The sequence below is a fragment of the Lepus europaeus genome, chromosome 17 (genome assembly GCF_033115175.1).
Source record: "Lepus europaeus isolate LE1 chromosome 17, mLepTim1.pri, whole genome shotgun sequence".
NCBI classification, from domain to species: domain Eukaryota; kingdom Metazoa; phylum Chordata; class Mammalia; order Lagomorpha; family Leporidae; genus Lepus; species Lepus europaeus.
The window spans coordinates 46,749,311-46,771,058 of NC_084843.1; positions in this window are offsets into that span (position 1 = coordinate 46,749,311).

The following is a 21,748-nucleotide window of genomic DNA, read 5'->3' on the forward strand; positions in this document are numbered from 1 at the left end:
TGGATTTCTCACATATTTGGATTCTATATCACTGTTTTCTGAACCTAAAGAAATACTTATGCAATCTTAACACATTATTGTTTTACAGAGCCTGCTCTCAGAAATTATGTATTAATAGGCCTATATTAGGGTAGAGGAAATCAAATTTTCAGTAGTTTCCTATGTAATCACATTTCATGTACACACAACTTTCTCCTATGGTTAGAGCAATGATAGAGTCACTAAGACCTAGCTTTGCTTACTTGTTGTTCCTAAAACTGAAGTATTTTATTAGTTAGAGATTGTTGGAAAGGCTTTTTTTTTTCTTGGAAGAAAGTAGATGGAACTATTTTAGTGGATGGCTTGGGGGAGTCCAATTTGACTTTTCCTATGTTAAGAATATATTTTAGAATATTTGGTGTTTCAAAAGATGTTAGCATCAATATTCTATTTTCTTCTTAAGAATTGATGCTAAGAATAGTAACATTCAAGGTATGAAAATTCATTTACTAATGTTGACCAATAATTAAAAATATCAAAGTAAATGAATAGTTTTCCATTTGCTTTTGTCCTACTGATGAGAGGCTGGAAACCTAGTGTACAATGAGAAAGATACCAAAAACATTTGCTTCAGTGATACGCATCATATTATTCAGAAGTTATAGGGGACACTTTTTTTAAGATCTGATTTTCTAACTCTTCTGTGTATGAATAAAGCTGAAGAAAAAGAACGATAAATAGTTTTAGAAAATATAGCACTGCCAATAAGATGTAACGTAGAACTGAAACTGCTCCCATTTAGCCTAGAAAGAATCTATGCTTTTTCCCTAATTCCACAGTGTGCTTTCAATGCTTTCAGGAGACTCATTTAGACACTAAATTGCTGAAGAGGAGGCAGTGTCTGCCTCTCAGAACACACATCTCTGCTGAATCTGAGGGCTATTTATGGCAAATATCAGGAGATTTACTGTATCATTGTTGGGCTGAGAAAACTACAATGCTTCCTCTGTTGCTCAGCTAAGGCAGACTCATTTCTTTTCTATCAATCCCAGGAAGAAGACAGACAAAATCTAGAGCTTTGGATGGAACCTAAATTTAAACAGACACTAACCAGAGTAACCTAAATATATTTAATTTCATTTCATCATTAAAACAGGTGACAGACAAGCCACTAAAAGGATCAAATGATAATGACTACGCATGTGAAAAGAATGTACAAAATCATTAGTCATTAAAAATGCAAATGAGGACCACAATTGGATCTCATTATACAGCTATCCAAATGTCCAAAATATTTTCAAAAGTATAACATCAAATTCTTTTTTTTTTTTTTTTTTGACAGGCAGAGTGGACAGTGAGAGAGAGAAAGGTCTTCCTTTTGCCGTTGGCTCACCCTCCAATGGCCGCCGCGGCCAGTGCGCCGCAGCCGGCGCACCGCGCTGTTCCAATAGCAGGAGCCAGGTGCTTCTCCTGGTCTCCCATGGGGTGCAGGGCCCAAGCACTTGGGCCATCCTGGCCACAGCAGGGAGCTGGCCTGGAAGAGGGGCAACCGGGACAGAATCCGGAGCCCCGACCGGGACTAGAACCCGGTATGCCGGCACCACGTAACATCAAATTCTAATGAAGAGTTGGAGAAGCTAGATATTTCAAACATTGTGAGAATGTAAAAACAATATAGCCACTATAGCTATAGGGATAGAGACTGATAGTCAGAGGTCTCTCATTTACTGATTCACGCCCCAAATGCCTGCAACAACCAGGGTTGAGACAGTTCATAGCCAGGATCAACAAATCAATCCTCATCTTCCATATAGGTGAAAGAATCCCATTAAATGAGACATCATCTGGGGCTCCCATGGTGCAAACTAATAGAAAGCTGCAATCAGGAGCTGAGCCAGGACTCTAATGCATATGTTTAAATATGGGATGCAGGTGTCCCAAGTAGTGTCTTAACTGCTATGCATGCCCCCAAAATGCCACTTTTTGATAAATCTGCCATACTCTTCTACTCATTTATTAACTATTATATAAAAAAAAAACTTTTCCAGCAAATTTCTTACTCAGAAACTGAAGCAGAAGTTAGTGATATTTGAAATACCAAAAACTATTGGGACAATAAAAAGATGGAAGCAATTTAAAGATAGCTCTGTAAAGTCAATCCCAGGTTCAATAGGATATGCAAAAAAGGGGGAAAATAACAATTGTAATGTTAATATTCCAAAACCAAAGTCACATATAAACAGATAAACTAGAAGAACATAAAATACCGTAGATAAACTTTTCTCATTGCAGCACTTGAGATGGACTCTATTACCCTTGAAGCAGGCCATCTTTCCCAAAGATGCAAAAGTCCTACTAGTCAAGAGACCTATTACTCAGCAGTCACGTGGTTACATTCCAATCTTCCATACTAATAACAAAGATTTTTATTCTAAAACATGCTAAATACTACAGGAATGAAGAAAACATGAAGAAAAGCATGCAAAACAAAGAAGAAAAACAGGAACTGCATCTAGGTAGAAAGGGGGATTGACAGGGATAACTTCACAAAATAAATTTCTATCTGCTGAGATATTTAAGAAAAATATTGTTAGCAGACACAAGGGTACCACCATTTCCTTAGTATGTCACCATTATAAGTCCCCAGCAGTAGTTAATCAGAAGAAAATTTTACTTACTTGTGACAAGTAAAGGATATAATAGTGAGAGGATACAGTTACATAAAAAACCTTTATCCTCAAGAAGCAGTTTGTAAGAGCGTTCATAGCAAGGGTTAGGAGACTGTACAGCATTTAGCAAAGAGGGAGCTGGACAGCCCTTCCTGCTTGCTATATGTAGCTATAGACATCATATTTCAAAATCGTATATCTTGCAGTTTTAATAATTCCTTTTTTCGTGGTGTTCCAGCTTGCTCTGATATTGCAGTACTGCAAGATAAGATTTCCTGGGGTATCCTCTGAGAAACAATATCAAGTATTTCAGATTCTCTGCTGTGTTCCAGTGCTCATTTTTGTCTAAATATTAGAATGCTGGCTACAATATGATTTCCATTTTTAAAAAGGCCAGGAAAGTATGAAAAATAATCATCAATAGAAAATTCAAAATTAAAAACAGTATAGAATAATTAGTTAATGCATGGGATTAAATTTAGCCAATCATTCAATACATGTAGAAAGATGTAGAAAACATGATAAAATCTGGCTTTGGGCTAAACCTTAAAAATAATGTAATTTTATTAAGTCATTCTCTCTTTAAACTAGGGAATATTTAATAAATTGAAAGAGGAGTGTGCTAAATTGTGTCAGATTTTTAAAGTGTAGGTATTCCAAAGGTGAATACTCAAAGAGGACTAGTAATTGCAGGGTTAAAATATAAATAGAGTATTGTAGGCATGGAAAGCCAAGACACCATGGAAAAGAAAAAAAAAGAAGAAGAAGACCTAAATGAAAGATCTCTGCAAGTGAGATCCCAGTGGAAAGAATGGGGCCATCAAAGATGGAGGTACCTTTCTCTGAAGGGAGGAGAGAACTTCCACTTTGACTATGACCCTGTCGGAATAAGATCAAAGTCGGCGAACCCTAAAGGCTTCCATAGCCTTGGCAACTCATGACTAGAGCCAAGGGAGATTACTGACGCCATAAACAAGAGTGTCAAATTGTTAAGTCAGCAACAGGAGTCACTGTGTACTTGCATCTCATGTGGGATCTGTCCTTAATGTGTTGTCTAATGTGAAGTGATGCTATAACTAGTACTGAAACAGTATTTTTACACTTTGTGTTTCTATGTGGGTGCAAACTGATGAAATCTTTACTAAGTATATACAGAATCGATCTTCTGTATATAAAGATAATTGGAAATGAAAAAAAAAAACCTGGTGTTAAATTGGAGATGGTATAGAAAATTAATTAATTTTTAAAAAATATCATGTAGGATCTCTGTCTTTAATGTGCTGTACACTGTTATTTAATGCTATTACTAGTACTCCAACAGTATTTTTTTTTCACTTTGTGTTGCTATATGGGGGCAAACTGTTGAAATCTTTACTTAATAAATACTAAACTGATCTTCTGTATATAAAGAGAATTGAAAATGAAAATATATATAGAGATTTAAAAATTAGATTTTCACTTACACAAATTATTTTTTGCAATAATATGTTTCTAACAATAGTTAGAACAATGTTTTAGATTACCCAGACAGTATCACATTTTTATCAATTTTTTTCTCAACCTTGCTTTCTATTGTTATACATTATATATTTTCTTGGAGTAATATAATTTTCACTGTTCTAGCCCAGTTCTAGCCCTAAGGCAATAAATTCTAAGTCTCTGGACTACTGTTAACATCATCTCTAAAATAAAATGATATACACTATACTACAATTAATTATTTTTTCCATTTTTGAATGCTTGATAGATGCCACACTGTAGGATATTTGCCCATGTTATCGCTATTGAATCCTGGCAGCCACATTATTAGAAAAAAAAAAAAGAAATTCCTTTTCACAGACAATAAAACTGCAGCCCAGTGTATTCAACAAACTCAATCAATACTGGAACTTGTAACCAGACCTATCTTGGGTCACTATTTAATTCTGCCTTAGTATAGTTAGAAAAATCTTACCTGGAAGGGTAGAATTTATATGATACATGGTTTTAAAGTTATTAATTGCATAAACTATACCAATTCAGAGAAGGTAGAAAGATTCTCTTCTCCTTTAACTCTGTCTGATATAGAAACTGGAGTGTCAATATTAGATGTTCATTATTTTGAGAAATAGGACATGATTAAAATGGGACTATAAGGAGAATGCTTTGATGTGCTTATTTGTCTCCCAGCTGATTACAGAGTCAGGGTGAGTCCCAGTTAAAAACAATAATTCATCTGACAGTAAATGGAAAATTTTCTAAAGCAAACTCCTTGAATCCACATTTTCAACATTGGTTCCAGATATGTGACAGTACCATCACAGATACTCAGCTTTAATATTCCTAAGAAATACAGAATCCTAATCATGAATAAGGATGAATCTACCAAGTCAGACTGAATTGTTTAGATTTTCTCATAGATATTGATACAGAAAGTCATTTGGTTTCGAAGAAATTATTTAAGTAATTTAATTAAAATAATTTTAATTTTAAATTTCAAATATAATTTTAATGGATTTAGTTTTTCAGAAATCTGAGTGGTAGAAGTGAGGTTTCTTCTTGGCTTTAGCTTTTTGTTTGTTTTTTTTGTCTTGGTTGTTTGCTTGTTTTTGTTTTCTTCTGAGGGGGAGCTCTTGTAATTCCTCAACTTCTGTAAATATTTCCTGTTTTACCATGACTACGGGTCAAAAAAAAGCAAGAAAACAAGAACTATGTCTAGATGAAAGCTGGCAATGCACTGAACGTGTGTTACTTATCACTTTTTTGCAAAAGCCAAAATTGCTAACCCATTCCTGCACTGATTTCCACTGAGCTCATATTCAGTGACACAGGCTTTGACAGCACGTTGAGTAGAAAGCCAATGCCAGTCAGGTAGTGTTGGTGCCCAAGAGACTAAATGATGTTTCCACTTCAACTTATGTTTGCTTCCTCCCCAAACTGGAATGTATCAGAAGTGTGTTACTGTGCTTGGCAACAAAGCTTACCATCGCCGCTCTTCTTCACATAGCCTAAACAAAAAACAGTTGAAGGTTCTGCGGATGTCTAAGTATCCACATCTCCTCCGTTGTAAAATATCATGGCATACCATTGTGAGTAATATTAACTATTAGCAATCTATAGATTGAAGAGAGTTTACTATTTTAAACATTAAGCTAATTAATTTCATGGATTATCTCACATTTTAGTCACGGGAATGTTATCAGAGAGATACAGACATTTACAGATGAGAAAATCTAGAATAACAGAAATTGTTTTGCTTGATAGAAATAGCATGTGTAGGGGCCAGCACCATGATATAGATGTGAAGCCATTGCCTGCAATGCCGGCATCCCATATGGGCTCCGGTTCGAGTCATAGCTGCTCCACTTTCGATCCAGCTCTCTGCTGAGGCCTGGAAAAGCAGTGGAGGATGGCCCAAGTCCTTAGACCCCTGTATCTGTGGGGGAGAACCAGAGGAAGCTCCTGGTCCTGGCTTCAGATTGGGCAGCTGTGGCCGCTGCAGCCTTTTGGGGACTGGACCAACAGATGGAAGACCTCTCTCTGTCTCTGCCCCTGCCTCTCTGTAACTCTGCCTTCCAAACAAATAAATAAATCTTAAAAACAAAAAAGAAGAAGAAGACAGAAATATTATATGTATTGAGTGCTGGAACAAAGATATAAACCTATATTGTTTAAACTCAAAGCTTTCATTCTTAAAGATTTTAGGGTTCTATTCATAATTATTGTTCTGAAAATACACATCTTGATTGTGGTTTCTAAATGTCAAGATAAATATAAAATCAGTTTCTCCCTTTCACTTTCTCTTTCTCTTTCTCTCTCATCTCCAGTTAAATACCTTTAAGTGATGAATATAAAATACACTCACAGTTTCATCAATGCAAAAAATATTACTGAATTTTATAAATTAAAGAACTGGGAAAAGCAAAACAAAATAAAAAGTGAAGGACTGCATGAGGTGAAATTCCCCTTTAAGCCTAGTCTCATAAGTGCTATTTTCTAAATACGATTATGAATGCTGGAACTCTGCTCAATAAAACACCTATTAGGCCAAGGTGACTGATGTCACACTCATAAAATTATTTTCATACAAAACACAATGCACAAGAAAACAGCTGAACAAAATGGATTGTAAACAAGATTTTCATAAAAAAAATCAATGAATGAGCTTAAGACCTTTATCTCTTATTTATACTTGTGAACAAATGAGGTAGGCTTGATATCAAGAGATAGTTTTCAAATTAGGGATGAACAAAGAAAGATGATAATAACTCTCATGCTTTTACATTTTTTATCTTGTACAAGAAGGATGAGCTGTGGGAGTCTGAGCACAAATTAAAGGCACTGAAAGTTCTGGTGAATATACCAATCCATAAAAGGCCATTGGAGGGTGAACCAACAGCAAAGGAAGACCTTTCTCTCTGTCTCTCTCTCTCACTGTCCACTCTGCCTGTCAAAAAAAAAAAAAAAAAAAGCCCCTTAAATTTCAACTTGAGGTGATTATCATTCATATTCACTGAGTCACTGAAGGCACCGACTTTTGAAAGACTGCAATGTTGTTGCTTTTGGGAAACATTAAGTTAAGGAAGAGTTAAAATGAGGAGCATCTGCTTCACTTGTTGAAATCAACTTTTCTAATCCAACAAATGGACAAAAAGGGCTAAAAGAATTATTAATATTATGGATGAAAATCAACCAAAGAGGAATGTAATAACTAAGAAAAGATACAACCTGGGGACCAGCACTGTAACATAGAAGGTTAAACCTCTGCCTTCAGTGCCGACATCTCATATGGGCGCTGGTTCAAGTCCCGACTGCTCTACTTCTAAACCTGCTCCCTGCTAATGTGCCTGAGAAAGCAGTGAAAGATGGCCCAAGTACTTGGGCTCCTGCACCCTTGTGGGAGACATGAAAAAACTCTTGTATCCTGGTTTGGCCTGGCCCTGCTCCAGCTTTTGTGGTAATTTGGAGCGTGAACCAGTAGATGGAAAAAATCACTCATATTCATTCTCTCTCTCTCTCCACCCTTCTCTTTGTATCTCTGCCTTTCAAGTAAGTAAACAAATTTTTAAAAACAAGATACAACCTGATTTCATTAGCTCACATTATTATAATATATTTAATTATAGTCCCAAAATGCTTTCTGTTATTTAAAAGAGAAATGGTCACAACAGCTTGATGACTATTTTACTATAGTAGCCTGTATTTTTCAAAACGTCAAAATTAACATGCAGATTTTTTGTGAGGGGGATGGATAATAAATGTTGATCACTGGTATCTATAAAATTGGATAGAGCAGAAATATTAGCAATTGTGTCTCACTTGTCCACATACAGGAAGGTATTATTTTCTGAAAGGGTATAAAACGTTTCTAGATGTGCTTTCAAATTATGAAAGAGCAAACTCACTACTCTGAGTTCAGACTGATGCAAAAAGTTAATCCGACTGAAGCCATAGTGATAACCTCTTATTGGAATGGCATGGCCTAAAATAGAAAATCATTAAAAGAAAATTAGCTTTCTTGGAGCAAGCCTTTTCTTAGTATGAATCCCGTGCTTTGAGTGTTGATATTTTTACTCAATTTGGACAGAATACAGAGAAACTTCAGAGACCAATACAGAAGGGGTAACACTGAAAATCTATTTGAGTCTGGAGCAAGATCTAATTACTAGATATGTTATGTCAATAGTTGCACTCTGATCTTCCAAAAGTTCTGCTGCTTTGTATTTCAGGGATGTATTTGTTTTACATATTCATCTGTACTCAGACTGCTTCCTTGGATGGAAGAGGCAATATGTTCATTTCTTCTCATACTTGTATGCTACTACTGTATTTGAGAATGATGCTTTTAGTGTCTTGCACTAGGTTAAAATATGCTCAAATAAAAGTAGAAATTAAAGTAAAGCCTAGTAAGACCTCTTCTAATCACCACTAATATCCACCAAAGGCTGGCAGGCTCTCAAGCACATAAGTCCAGAGATATAATTTAAACAAACGCACTATGAAATAGGAACTCTTTTAAGAAAAGCAGAAATTGAGAACCTAATAATCACATAGGTTGAAAGTGGTCAAGATATTATATTTCATTGCAGGCAGAACTATAAATTTCTTGTTAGAGATGCCACCTGCCTTTACCTGGCCAGCTCTCCTCCCAGGCCAGCTAAGTAATGAAAGTCAACAGAGTGCCTTCCCCTAGGAGGTTCACACCTCCCTTAGGATGTACCCCATGCGAAGAGATAGATAGGCCTGGGCCTCTGAATTTACAAGGCCTAAAGCCCACCAGATTATTATTAAGCCCCTTCTGTCAGGTTCTATTTGCCTCTCAATCAGAAAAATTACTTGTAGCTTAGACAGCACCTTTCTTAGCTCCTCTAATAATGACTCTGTCCTTTGTTCTAGACCCTGTCTAGCGCACTTGGGCCTCATTCCTTTGTAATCATAACCTCTACTCTACCACCAATGGCTCTACTCCCAATCTGTGTGTACTGATGGTCCTCTTCCCCACTTAATGCTGTATAATTGTTCAGACCTGCTTAATGCCACTCTTAGGATCACTGGTTATTATCCTCACCCTGTCTTTTATGACCTTGTCTAAATATGCTCAGAGTCGGCGAACTTGGAAGGCTTCCATAGCCTTGGCAACTCATGATGACAGCCTAGGGTGGTTACTAGCGCCATAAACTAGAGTGTCAATTTGTTGGGTCAATAATAGGAGTCACTGTGCACTTGCTCCTCTTGTGGGATCTCTGTCCTTAATGGGCTGTTCATTGTGACTTAATGCTATAACTAGTACTCAAACAGTATATTTCACTTTGTGTTTCTATGTGGGTGCAAACTGTTGAAATCTTTACTTAACATATACTAAATTGATCTTCTGTATATGAAGAGAATTGAAAATGAATCTTGATGTAAATGCAAGGGGAGAGGGCGCGGGAGAGGGGAGGGTTGCGGGTGGGAGGGAAGTTATGGGAGGGGGAAGCCATTGTAATCTATAAGCTGTACATTGGAAATTTATATTCATTAAATAAAAGTTAAAAAAAGATATTATATTTCAAAACAACTGTTCAGTATTATACAAGGTAGTCTCAAGATACCTCCATATCTCAGGAGAGAGTTCCTAAACACTCCTTGTTGAATTACTTTTCATCCAAATTTTTTTCTTGAGAGACTAAAGGTGGAGAGTTTTCCTCAACCCTAGTGGGAATAACTAACTTTTCTGTTACTTGTTAACCTCCTACGCCATTCCAGACCTTTTTCTTATATACGGTGCCTTAATTCTCTGTGGTATTCTTATCTCACATTTAAAGTTCACAGTTGCAGACCAGTTTTCAGTAGAAAACTGAGCTTTTTGCATCTGAATTTCCAATTTATTTTTCTCTCCTCTACAGAAATTCTGTGTGGGGGAGTAGTAAGATGAGAGTTAAGGAGAGAAGACGCAAGGACATTTTATGCATGAAAGTAGATTACTTTCTAGATGAAAAGTTAATAAAATTAGTTAATATATACAAATAGCTACTTTATTTGCTTAAATATAAATTTAAATACAACAATGCTTTATCAAAGATGAATGTCCTATAATGCAGAATGGCGAAATGCTGCTGTGATGCTATCTTTCACCTACAGCATGGGAATAGTGTAAAAGATGAAAACAGATTGAGTACAACTGAGATTTCTAACTGATAGATGCCAGTCACGTCAGTCACGCCAGTCACTGATATGCCACCACAAGATGCTAGATATCAAATGAAGCTAACTGACCATTTTCCCTTCTGATGCTGACACCAGAAACAATTTTGCTTTAGTGTAATATTTGGCTTTCCCTTGTAAGTAACAATGTGAGCCTTTTTGTTGTTGTTTGGTAATAACATCACAATCTCTCTGCCCTGTATGTTGTAATGGTCTTTTACTAACATTTGTATGTATATTCCTATACTTAGTCACCAATGCCAGCAACCTTTGAAGTTCATAGACTCCAGGATTCTGTTCTGTATTTTAATCTCCCCTACCATCTGGGAAGGAGTTTTAAACACTATATGTATTGAATTATGTGTTTTGTATTTGAGTATATATTTTGTTTGTAGTTTAAATTTTTTCCTCTACTATATGCTTCTTCATGATTAAATTTTTTCTTAGTACATATTATTAAAATTGCATATTCTGTTAAATCCTACTGTTTCAGAAGAAACTGGTATTTTGTCCTAACAGAATAAAATTAGTTATATGGAGACTATATTCTGGGATCCATATAAAAAATGAGTAACATTATTTCCTTTGATGTAGAGGGTAATATCATTGGTCTACATATTATAGGTTTGGCTGGAAGGAAAAAAAACACCCTTTCCAATGACCTAAATACTGCACTCATCATTGGCCTATGATCCTCTCAGTAATTTAACCCCATATTTGAGAAACACTTAATTTTAGAATATTTCATAACAAAAACTTTTTTATTTATTTGAAAGGCAGGGTTGCAGAGAGACAGAGGGAAAGACAGAGAGTCTTCTGTGCTGGTTCACTCCCCAAATGGCTGCGATGGCCAGACTGGGCAGGTCCGAAGCCAGGAGCCAGGAGCTTCTCCTGGGTGTCCCATGTGGGTGGCAGGGACCCATGTACTTAGGTCTGCTGCTTTCCCAGGTACAATAGCAGTCAACTGGGTCAGAAGTGGAGCAGCTAGGATTTGAACTGGTGCCCATACGGTATGCCAGGGCCACAGGCAACAGCTTTACTCACTATGCCACAATGCCAGTCTCCAGCCGCTCTTTTAATTTATTTACTTGAAAGGCAGAAAAAGACATACACACTAGAGAGAAAGAGAAAGAGAAAGAGAGAGAGAGAGAGAGAGAGAGAGAGAGAGAGAGAGAGAGAGAGAGAAATATCCTGCAACAGTTAGAGCTAGTCTAGGTCAAAGTCAGGAACCACAAGGTTCAATACAGTTTTCTCACATGGTAGTAGGAAACTAAATACTTAAGTTCACCTTCCCGGGTGAATAGAAAGCAGATGCACAACTTGATCCCAGACATTCCAACATGGGATGCAGGCATCCCAAGGGGAGTCTTAACCTGCTGTGCCACAAGACTACTATAATTCTCAATTTTTTTTTTTTTTTTAGTTTTTGACAGGCAGAGTGGACAGTGAGAGAGAGAGTTAGAGAGAAAGGTCTTCCTTGGCCGTTGGTTCACCCTCCAATGGCCGCCACGGTAGGCGCGCTGCAGCCGGCGCACCGCGCTGATCAGATGGCAGGAGCCAGGTGTTTCTCCTGGTCTCCCATGGGGTGCAGGGCCCAAGCACTTGGGCCATCCTCCACTGCACTCCCTGGCCACAGCAGAGAGCTGGCCTGGAAGAGGGGCAACCGGGACAGGATCGGTGCCCCGACCAGGACTAGAACCCGGCGTGCCGGCGCCGCAAGGCAGAGGATTAGCCTATTGAGCCGCGGCGCTGGCCTAATTCTCAATTTTCAAACACAATCTGTAGTACTTGAGTTCTGAGGCTTCCTCAACTTCCAACATGTCATTTGATTTTTAAACTAGAAAATTATATTACTATCTTACAAGAATTAACACCATCATATAAAATATAATGATCTCCATATTTAAACACACAGGTTAACGATAACCCAGAAATATATCCTCCAGTAAGTAATGACATCTGAATAATTTTAATGAAATCAAGTATTTCTAAAAAAGGCCGCATTACATGTCATGACATTTATAGATTCAACAGCCTGAGCATTTTAATATTTTCTATCATAGTTGAATACTTTCTGTGTGGAATACAAAATGATTATTCAAAGAGCAAAACCTAGTTTTGGTTTGCAAAATAAATTATTTCCTACAAACATCTTATCCTTCAAGGTACTCATTTTCTAAATAGTGGTTGACTTTTGTTTCTTGAAACTTCATTGTATGCATGCCTATTACCCCATTCCCTTAATTTCTGTGAGAAACCGAGTCAGATGATAACTTGGATATTTCTATTTTTTAGCTCTAATAAAATATTCATAAGAAGCAGGGAACTGACTTGTCAGCTCTATCATAATGTGGAAGAGCAAAGTCCTCAAGCCCGTTTCTAACATTATTTTCCCATCCTCAATTCATTCTGGTGACTTCCTGCATGGTCAGACCTCACACAGCATGTGTAGCACTGAAGTGCATGCATCACCCACTTGGGAGAACTGGATTAAATTCTGGCCTACTGGCTTCAAATCTGCCCAGTCCCAATGACTGCAAGTATTTTGAGAATGGCCCAACAGATGCAATTTACCACTCAGTTTCTCTGCATCTCAAAATTATAAAATATTACTCTGTTTGTCGGGATAAAAGTTTGCATTAACTTTCATATGAACTATAACATAAAAATTGGAAAGTGATATATAAGGAGCACAAATGTGAAGGAAGCCACTTCAAAGTGGCTTCGCATCAGTGTAATGAATTTGTTGTATTGAGATGTAAGTAAAGAAACAAGTTTCCAGAACTAAAGCAGCCAACCCTAAATAGATAAATAGACAGATAGATAGATAGATAGATTTACATGAATATCAAATGATACAGTTTTTAAAAATGTTGTATATTGGCCTAAATATCATATAATCACATCTGAATTTCACAGTATTCATGCATAAATCTTGAACTCCATCAAAAGGAAGAATTCACAAGAAAGAGGTAGGATCTTGCAGCACTCATTGAAGTTGCAACAGCCAGCTCTGCCTATACTAATAGAGGTACTCTCATTGCTCCCATTTCTACTGTCAAAGAAAATAGAGGGAAAGAAACTTCTTCAAATTTAACTAAAAATCTAAATACTTGAATGTCTTTTCACACTTATTCCAAAGCATTATAAACTCTATGCTTCATTATTTAAATGTGGTCTTAATAGTCATTTCCAATCTCTTTACATCCTCTGTCCACTCTCCTCCCTTGCAATCAGGGATGGTAGTGGATATTTTCAATTTGAAAATAGAAATGTAGTTTGGAAACACAATGATCATGAAATAGTCTGTAAGCATTACAAATTCACTCTAGGAACCAAAATTAAATTGTGTTTTTCTATGCATTGCCACTAAAGAAACCTTACTATTGGAATTGTTAAAAAAAATTGCTGATGATGCATAATGGAAAATGGAACCTATCTTTTTAGTAAAATATATTAGTTCTCTGTAATGGGTAAGCAAAATCCTCAAGCTAAGCTATTTTCTTGATTCCATAAAAGACACCCTGAAAGCTTAAAACTAGGAAATATATAAAGTTCGAAGAAAAACATATGTTCCTACTTTAATATTTTTCTAGTGCTTGAGTATAATTTACATATTTTACTGATTTACAGTTTGGGGTATACATTATTTTTACCCAAGAACCAAGAGGTATTAACTTATAAATAATGAGTTCTATTTAGACAAAGATGTATTCTACATACAAGTTATTTATTCATATTTTACTAAACCACGTGTTCTCTTTACTCTGACTAAAAGCAAGAACATGATTGCACATGTATATTTAACCAAATTAAATTCTTATGTATTTAAAGAATAAGAAAATTTTAATCTACAATATTTAAAAATGAGACAAATCTAGTGAAATATAAGTTCCTACATAATTACTTAGGGAAAAAATTTATAGTGAACTAGTTAAATAATAATTGATATAGTGTAAACATAGGAGAAATAAAAAACAAACCCTTATGAACTTACATGACAGATAGATCCAAAGAGGACAAGATCGTAAAGAGGTGTCAAGAGAGTCTTGGCATGATATTTTTATCCAGAAAAATCTATAGGTGATTCATGATGGTTGGGTTTAATCAGTAATGATTATTTATTACTTAAAACGGATTTTTGCCTCTCTCAAGTTTTCCTTTTAATATATTTAGTAGCAAAATGTTTCATTTAGAAATATTTTATTGAAATGTTTCGTTTATTCATATGTACTCTCAGCTTTCTGTGCCTCTACTCATTCAACTTTCCACACTTTGTATTTCTATCATTCTAAAATATTTTTAAAGTTGATGAAGGCACTTTAGCCCATACCTCATTTTGTTTATTAAGAGGACAACAATAATACACATCTTTTATTTTCATATGTATGTTTCTTTATTTGACATACCTTGAACACAACTGTGAGGTCTTAATGGTACTAAGAGATTTAAGTTTAAGTGTGAACAAGACTGAATTTTCAGCAGGTTTTACAGTTGTGAATGAAAAGTATTTCAAGAACACTAATAATGGAATTTCAACATAAAATCAAAGATATAAGGTATTCATATATGTGTGTTGCAGAGTTAAAGTATCTTTGCTTTTTTTGCATTTTTGTTTTTTACAATTTTGAAGATATAACTAAGTTAAGGATCTTGAAATGAGATCACTCTAAATTAGGATGCTACCTAAACCCAATGATTAATTTCCTTATAAGACAAAGAGAGAAAAGATATGGAGAAGGCCATCTGAAGACAGATGCAGAGATCAGTGATATGTTGCACTACCCAAAGAACACTGAAAAACCCAGAAAGCCAGAAGCTGGGAGACGCAAGAAAGCATTCTTCTATAGAGGCTTCAAAGAAAATACAACCCTTCCAACAGCTTAATTTAAGATTTCTGAGCTCCAAAATCAGGACAGATCATATTTATGTTATTTTGAGAAGCCAACATTGTGATAATTTGCTAGGAAGTATTAGGACATAGATGTATCTCTCATAAAGTCAACAACTGAAAAGGATATCTGGCACATATGGAAAGTGAGATCATATCTATCATTATGCTTTGATGGTCATCAACTTTACAACTATTCTGAGTTTGACACATGAAGGATTCTGAGATGACGCAGACACTTTTTTTGAACACCGATCTCATAAAAGTAGCTGAGTTCCTTTACATCTGTCCCGTTTCTAAAGTACCTGGCACAAAATGTACCTGGCACCAAAACCTAGAGCAGTCGTCTTATGGAAATGCCATGAGTTTGTTCTGTTAATATAATTGTGATCTACTTATAATTTATGCAATACAGTATGTGTGTAGAAGTTCAGTTATCAATTTAAAAAAAGTGGCTTCTTTGCGATCATTAAAAAAAAAAAAAAACTATTCTAAATAGTGGCTGACATTGTGGCATAGCAGGTAAAGCTGCTGCCTGCAGTGACATCATCCCATATGGGCGCCAGTTCGAGTTCCAGTTGCTCCATTTCCGATCCAGCTCTCTGCTATGGCCTGGGATAGCAGTAGAAGATGGCCAAAGTCCTTGGGCCCCTGCACCCGCATGGGAGACCCGGAAGAAGCTCCTGGCTCCTGGTTTCGGATCGGCACAGCTCTGGACATTGCGGCCGATTGGGGAGTGAACCAGAGGATGGAAGACCTTTGTGTGTGTGTGTGTGTGTGTGAGAGAGAGAGAGAGACACTGACTTTCAAATAAATAAGTAAATCTAAAAAAAAAAAAAACAAAAAAAACCCTCATTTTCATTATTCATTCAACCACTGATGGCCCGGTAGGTTAATTACATATCTTGGCTATTGTGAACAGTCTGCGATAAACATGCTGGTGTCTCTCTCTTATGCTGATTTCATGTATTTGGTACATAAAGTCATAAGGTAGAGCTATTTTCAGGTAATTTTAAAATTTATTTATTTTCATGTTATTTGAATTGTGGAGAAACAGAGAAAGACTTAGATATACATTTCTTCTGCTAATTTCTTCCCCAAATATCTACAACATCCAGAGCAGGGCTAGGCTGAATCCATGAATCCAGAATTTAATCAAGGTGTCCCACATAGCTAGTAGAGACTCAAGTACTTAAGCTACATCTACATCAACAGGAAGCTGGATCAGAAATGGAGTAGCCAGGACTCAAACCACAGACTACAATACTGGGTGAGAGTATCTAAAATGGTGCCTAAATCTCTGTGGCGAATGCTCACCCCACAGGTGAGCATTTTGTTTTGCTTCATTTCAGAAGCCAAGAGACACATACACAGAAAAACAGAGGTCTTAACCATAAACGCTCCATAAATATCTGGCAAGGCATTCCAACCAGAACCAAAAATAGGAGTCAGGAATTCAAGGCAGAAACCCATTAGTTGGGCCAGTACCTTTGTTTCCAAAGTTCTAAATTATCAAGAGGCCACATTCAGAAGTCAGAGCTTGCAATTAAACTCAGGTACTGCAATATGGCATATAACTGGTGTCTTAACCGTGAGACAAAATGCCTGCCTCTATTTTCAGTGTTTTGATAATGCTCTGCATAATGATTATATTAGTTTTCATTCCCACTAGTAGAGTGTTAGGGTTGCATTTTCTCCACATCCTCAACAGCATTTAGTATTTTTTGCCTTTTTGATAATATTCATTCTAACTGAAGTAAGATGATAGTTCACTATAATTGTCATTTGCAATCCCTGATGGCTAGTAATAATGAGGGTTTTTTTCCTATATTTGTTGGTCATTTCTATTTCTTCTTTCAAAAATGTCTATTTAGATCTTTCACACGTTTAACTGGATTGTTTTTGTTGTCGTTGCTATTGAAATTCTGAGTTCCATATATAGTCCTGATATTAATTACCTGTTAGATACATTGTTTGCAAATATATTCCCATCTTATGGATTGGCTCATCACTCTACTAACTATTTCCTTTGCTATGTAGGTGTTTTTTAGTTTGATATAATCCCATTTTTTTTTTTTGGCTTGTACTGCCTGAGCATTGAAGGTATTATCCAAAATACAATTGCCTATGCCAATTCCTGAAGTATTACCCCTATATAGAATATAATTTCTGGACAGAGAAAATAGTAACTTTTTAAACATACTATCCATTTAAAATTTATTTCCCTTTTCACAAAGCCCATATTTCAACATCACCATGGGGTTCCCTTCTCTGATATCCTAGAAGCTGCAGAAAAGGAATCTCTGAGAAAATTCCAGTTTGGGCACATATAGGTATAGGAAAAAGATTGGATGATCTTCTAGCACATTATACAAATGAATACTGTTATATCCTGTGTGCAGATAGACACTACCTTATTGAGCTTAGATGACAAAATGATCAAGAAAAAATGGCTTTATATTACCACAAGATATTATATGTCATTATTGCTTCACTCGTTCATAATAGAGAATAATACTCCAAGCAAACTTCAGAGATATTGAATGTATATATCAATATAAGGAATGTTTCCCAAAGGAAAGCGGTTTATGACAAAAGATGTTTACTTCATACTGAGGATTGAATGTGTGGGGATTTAAATCCCTTCTCCCTATAGGAATTTTCTTTGAAAAATCATGTAAATAAAGTGAATAATGGATAGAGGAAATTAAATAAATCTTCTTTGGTGTTACAAATCAAAACTAAGACAAGAGCCAGATAATCAAAGCATCTGTTCTCTTAACCATGACAAATTAGGCTTTAAAGGACACATGATGTGTTTTTCAAAATGAAGTCAATTCACAATGACATTACCAGGCAGTTTCTCTCTTTATATTTTTATCTCTTTAGCAAATGTCTTCTACTCAGTATGATTATCAATTGAAACTGTCAAAAAGCAGTCATTTAGGGACCAACACTCTGGTGCAGCAGGTAAAGCCATGGCCTGTAGCACTAGAATCCCATATGGGTGCCAGTTTGTGTCCTGGTTGCCCTGCTCCTGATCCAGCCTCCTGATAATGCACCTGGGAAAGCAGCTGAAGATGGCCCAAGTGCTTGAGCCCCTGCAGCCACGTGGGAGACCTAGAGGAAGATCCACAGGAAATTTCTAGCTTCAGAATGGCCCAGCTACAGCCATTGCAGCCATTTGGAGAGTGAGCCAACAGATGGACAATCTCTCCGTCTGCCTCTCCCTCTCTTTTTCTTTGTAATTCTGTCTTCCAAATAAATAAATAAGCCTTTTAAAAAATCATCCATTTTACTATTAATGACTTGATCCTTAGTTCCTACCTGGAAAGAGCATGTGAATATGTTAGCTCCTGAAATTCAGCCTGTTAATTTCCAAAGACAATATGGTTGCAGTGGTATTAGTACCTAGAAGAGCCAGATTGGGAAACATCAATAAAACTTTTAATAACTCAGGAAGATATAATATAAAAAGACACAGTCAGTAAATTCATGACCATCATGGAGTTCTAGAAATAAACTGGTAAAGCAATATTGAATTCATGTACTCCTAACATCCACATTGTGAATCTGTGTTTGCATTGGTAGTGGGTTTAAGGTAAGTGTCAAAATTGAATCTAAGTGGCCGGCGCCGTGGCTCAACAGGCTAATCCTCCGCCTTGCGGCACCGGCACACCGGGTTCTAGTCCTGGTCGGGGCACCGATCCTGTCCCGGTTGCCCCTCTTCCAGGCCAGCTCTCTGCTGTGGCCAGGGAGTGCAGTGGAGGATGGCCCAAGTCCTTGGGCCCTGCACCCCATGGGAGACCAGGAGAAGCACCTGGCTCCTGCCATCGGAACAGCGCGGTGCGCCTGCCGCAGCGCGCTACCGCGGCGGCCATTAGAGGGTGAACCAACGGCAAAGGAAGACCTTTCTCTCTGTCTCTCTCTCTCTCTCACTGTCCACTCTGCCTGTCAAAAAAAAAAAAAAAAAATTGAATCTAAGGGCAGTTTACCCAGCAAGTGAAAAGGAAATTATAACTTGACCTCATTTGCTCTTGCTCTTTTTCTGCCCTGTAAGGTAAGAGGAATCACACTTTTATACATATAGCTAAATCTTTGTGCTGTTGCAGAATTAATGGTTTTAAATAAATATTTCCCCAGAAATCAGTGAGTGTGACCTCACTTTCACACTTTATGTGACAAAGTTATATCCAGCCTCTTTTCTGAAATCTAGCATCATGGCCTGAGGCGGCTCACACAAACTTCCCCAAGGTCTCAAAATATTCTCAGTGAATTTTCATTATTCTCACTACATTAATTTCCAATCATTCACTTCAAAACATGCTGGTTCTTTTTTAGTAGTTTGGCTAGACAAATTTTTAATTCACCTTTTCTGTGACATCATGTGAAAGATCTTTGTGATCTGGATAGATTTAATTGATGTCATTAAAGATTATGAAATATGTAGCTATTCTCTAGTAATGAAAAATAGTTTGAATATAATAATAGGCTAAGTGTCAATACCCACTTAAGCCACCCTGAAGCCTATCTAGTTTCAGTTATTAGCTATCTAAACTCCATATCTCCTAGCATCTCTGTTACTCTCAACATCTAAGTGAAAGCATTTTTCACTTTGTTTCAATGCAGAATAAATTTATCGTGTTCTCTGAACCACTATTATCAGTCACTACTGTTTTCCAAGTTGTACTTTACATTACCTAATAAGAAACTCTCCAAAACAAAGACAGACTTCCTCTTAATGGGAGGATTTCAAAAATTTCATGGAAATGCATATTACAAAAAAGCAATATAAGTTCATGTTTTAATAATGTTTCATGAGCCTTTAGACTTGATCTTGTATAATGGTAAGCAAAACAACAAAGATTTTCACTCTATACATAATACAAATTAGAAAAATTCTTTATCACTTAAAATCTTGGAATATTTGAAAGTACATTTTAGAAGAGGGACCAGCTACATTTTGAATCCTTATCTGCATGTTGATCATATGATTCAAGCAACATACTAAACTTTGGTATGTCTTCGTTTCTTCTATATAAGTTGAGATACTTTTACAATACAATTGCTGAAGATTAAATTACATGACATATTTTATGTACGTTTCAAGGATCTGGCATTTTCAAAATTTCTATGAATGGTAACTTTGCAGGTATTATCTATATAAACAGGTCACTAAGTATTTTTATGCTTAGAATGAATAATAGCCTTAATGATACACTCCATTCATGAATGTAAAAAGAAGAGTGGGAAAGACGTGTGATAAATGATAATACAGTATTTCAAGCTTTGGTTTTCAGAGATTTTAAAGTGTGGCTTCTATATCCTTTGATATCATAATATATTTTTATTATTTATTTTTTAGTATTTCCTAATTTGAAGAAACTATATAATCAATCAAGTTAACCTTATATTGTTTCTGTCTAGTCCTGAAGTTAAAAAGTTCTCAATAGGTGTCTTGATTTATTTTATTATATATCAAATCTGTTAGACTGGTTTTATTCTTTGATTATATTGGCTGGGAAATTACACACACACACACACACACATACACATACTCACTCAATCTTGCTCTCTTTCTCCGTCTCTCACTCACTCATGTTCATAATATTAACCCCAACTCCAGTCCATCATCACAGGGTGCATACTAGTATCCTCCTCTTTTTTTATTTATAACCTCTTTCTTTGTTGATTACAGAGTAATCAGTTTTTCACCGTGTGCTGTATGTCTTTGTATTCTATCATTCCTAGCATACATGTAATTTGTTCCAGAACTGATAACACAAACCGCTATGAAGGAACATACTTAACTGCTGGAGAGCATTGTGTGTGTAAAGTTCTGCCTGGCCTTTATAATTAAATCAAGCTTAGATAAGCTTAGATGATTTCTATATTGGCAGTCACATAGTACAGTAATATTATATGGTAGTCATATTATGCAGTAGGCAGTGTTTCTTCATTTCCAATCTACATGTCTTCCATCTCTTTTTCTGGTCTTATTCCTGGCTAGGACTGCCTATATGATGTTAATAGAAAAAATGAAAGAAGATATCCTTGTTTCAGATCTGAAATGGAAATCATGCATGTTTCACTATTGAGTGTGATGTTAGCAATAAAGTTTTCATTTCTCTGTTTTTGTTTATAAGTGGATATGTCTACCCAGTTTAAGGGTGTTGGTTTATATTTCTGGTTTGCTAAGAGTGATTACCCTGAATCAAATGTGAATTATGCCCAGTGATTTTCCTGCATCTATGTACATAATCACATTCTCTGCTTTATGCTGCTAATATGGTGAGAGATGCTGATCAATTTTCAAATATTGAATAAACTTTTCCTAATCTTTATTACCCCACTTTCTTTCTTTAGAGTTGTGGATCTAATTTTCTTGATAATCTTTGTGTCTATGTTCAAGAAATATTTTAACCTGCAGTTTTCTTTTCTGTAATACCTTAGGAAAATTGAAGGTGTCCTCTCTTCTAATCTCTAAGAAAAAAGTGGAGAATTATTGTCACTTCTTCCTTATATTTGTGGTAGACTTTTATCACTG